At 35.2% G+C, this 2,948-nt stretch overlaps 1 non-coding gene across 1 annotated transcript; it reads right to left on the reverse strand.

Annotated features, from left to right (window-relative positions):
• Positions 1-2,512: 2,512 nt before the first annotated feature.
• Trnah-gug lies at positions 2,513-2,584 on the reverse strand. Its single transcript has one exon. It is a non-coding gene; the product is annotated as a tRNA-His (tRNA).
• Between the last annotated feature and the right edge of the window lie 364 nt (positions 2,585-2,948).

The raw sequence follows: 2,948 nt of genomic DNA on the forward strand, positions 1-2,948 counted from the left end.
TCTAGACTGTTTCATTATATTTTCTACAATTTGTTGACGACTAAATTCTCTCTTACCTGGGTTTCTGTAACGCCAAATATCAACAAGATAATGATTGTTAATAACAGAATGTAAAGCATTGCTAGATTTCAAACAAAATTGTTTATTATGTACACCCATATCCAAAGAAGGATCCAAAATTTCATTAAAGTCACCTGCAAGAATATTATTTTTACCATTTATAAAATTATCTAATTGTTCAAAGAAAACAATTCTTTCATCTGTTTTGTTTGGTGCATACACATTAATAAAATTGTAATCATCGTCTTCAATAATAGCATTAATATTCAAAACCCTACCTTCATTATCACAGCTATCAAAAGTAAATGTATATGGACAATCTTTTGATATTAATATTGCCACACCCTTTCTATTATTATTAGGACAATTATTATAAAATATTTGACCATCCCATAAATGTTTATAACTCAATAAAATTATCATCCCAAAACGTTTCTTGTAAAAAAGTAATGTAACTATGCTTACTTTTGATAGCTGCAAAAACTGCATTCATTTTGTCAATATCCCTGTCCATTCACATTTAAAGATACTAATAGCAGCATTAAGATAAAAGTTATTTTAAAGTACATATCCATCTTTATTTTTTTATTTTTACTTTTAACCTCATTCTTCTTTCCATCATTCTCTCTTCTTTCATTCACAGTACACCCATCCTTCTTTCTTTCATCCGACACTCTCCTCTCTCGCTTTTCCTTTCTTCCCTCAACAATGCTCCACACCGTCTCATCAGCTGGTCTTTTCACAAGTCTTGATCTTCGAGTCACTCTCTTTGTTTCACTCAGTTCATTTTCACCGTCTTTACAGTCATTCACTTTCGAATTATCCTCATCTGTATATAAAACCTCGTCATCAATTTCAGCTTGGCTCTCTTGGGTAGACATGAGCTTGTCTTGATCGCCTACGCTTGACGACGTCTTGCCCTTCGTCACGGACGGCTGATCACAGTTGTCAGTTCTCAGCTTGGGTTGTTCAATTTTCTCTTTGACAGTTACGTCCATGTCACATTCATGGTCACTCTCACATTCACTGTCCGAATCTTCATTACAATCACACGAACAATCCACGCCCGAACCGCCACATTTCTCACACAACGATGACATTGTACACTCACGAGCAATGTGTCCTAATTTGTTGCATTTATAACATTTGGTGTAGGGACAGTTTTTAATTACATGATTATCTTCCAAACACTGATAACAAACCTTTAATTGATTGTTATGTAAAACTCTAAAGAACTGCATTCCTTCAACGGTTTGAAATTTCATAGAGTAGGGTAAGCTTTTCACATTATGTGGAAATCTAACTCTCACATACCTGGTCCCATCAGCAATGTTAGTTTTTTCATGCATCCGTCTTTTCACAGGTGAAAGAATTTCAATGTTCATTTTCTCCAATTTGGAAATGATTTCATCATCACTGACATAAGCAGGCAAATGCATAAATGAAACCACCACACTATCTGAATACACCAGGTTCATTTTCATATTAAAGCCATTACATACCATCTCACCGTCTTCGGCAAACACTCTTGCCGGTCTCTCGTCCGCAAATGTAATCTCGTACATCTCTCTTCCCCTTGGGACACACGCTAAAATTTCTCCTTCACTGTGCACTCCATTAATATAGTCAATCAATTCACCTGCTTTCATTTCTTTTTCCAAAACAACCTCCACTGTACACTCCTTCTTGAAAGATTTCACGCTAATTACCTTCTTTTCTTCCATCTTTTCTCTCTCTTCGTCCGTGCAAGGCAGGCTAATGCACAAAAGTGCCCAAGGGCAGATGAACAAACACAAACAAAACACTATTTGCGGAGCCGAAGTAAACACGTCCGATAGTGACAAAACCAAAACCGAAAGTCCAAGTTCAACTCAATTCAATTCAATTTAAATATGACATAATTTAAATGATTGGGCTTCATACTAAATTATATTTAGATTATACTAAACTTAACTGAATTGAAGTGAATGAATTAAAGTGAAGTAAAGTGAACTGAACTGAATTTCAATTTTTATTCTGATACATGTAATATATATTTAATAGTTGCGTATAACGTATAACTATAGCCTTTTTGGCACTTGACTTAACATAAAATTGAAATTGTTTTCCTTAAGACAAAAACAATTTCTTTTAATGTCAGATCTTATCATACATGTCCACTTAGGTGCATAAACCGATTGATCTATGATTACTTTATTTTAACAAAACCTGATTGAGCTTGGTCCAAATATCGGAGTGTATGAGAGTAGATACTGAAAAGATAACGTGTCCATCCCTTATTGACAGACAGAAAGAAACAGAGAAGGAGAACACAGAGGCAGAGAGGGACAGACAAGAGGAGACAAGAGATGAAATGACAGAAATAGGAGGATGGAGGGCACAGACAGAGGGAGACAAAGAGACAGAAATATTAATAAAGACAAAAAGATTGACGAGAACAAAAATACTGCTTTGCCGTGACCAGGATTCGAACCTGGGTTATTGCGGCCACAACGCAAGGTACTAACCACTATACGATCACGGCCGGAAAGCAGAGATATTAAATTGTTACAAAGTAAATCGAGCCACACAGTCTCTAGGCTCAATGAAAAACCGGTAATGGTTAAATATGCACCAATTTTAATAGTAGTGCATTTTTGCTTAAATGTTTATTATTGTTATTACTCGGTATGTTGTTATTATAAAATAATATTTTGTTTAACAAACTAGGGAGATAATTTCTGACATATGGAGTCCTGTTAGAAGTTCAACAAGTGCCGGTAGATTAACAAACCAGCGGTGGACAATAAAGTGTTTAAACAGGTTTTCATTCCACGTCGCATACAGTGAAGCCTATTTCATTACAGTATTCGCTATTGAACATACAATCAGTTTTCTCATTACCATTC

Source organism: Gigantopelta aegis, unplaced genomic scaffold, assembly GCF_016097555.1.
Source record: "Gigantopelta aegis isolate Gae_Host unplaced genomic scaffold, Gae_host_genome ctg6843_pilon_pilon, whole genome shotgun sequence".
Classification (NCBI taxonomy): Eukaryota; Metazoa; Mollusca; class Gastropoda; order Neomphalida; family Peltospiridae; genus Gigantopelta; species Gigantopelta aegis.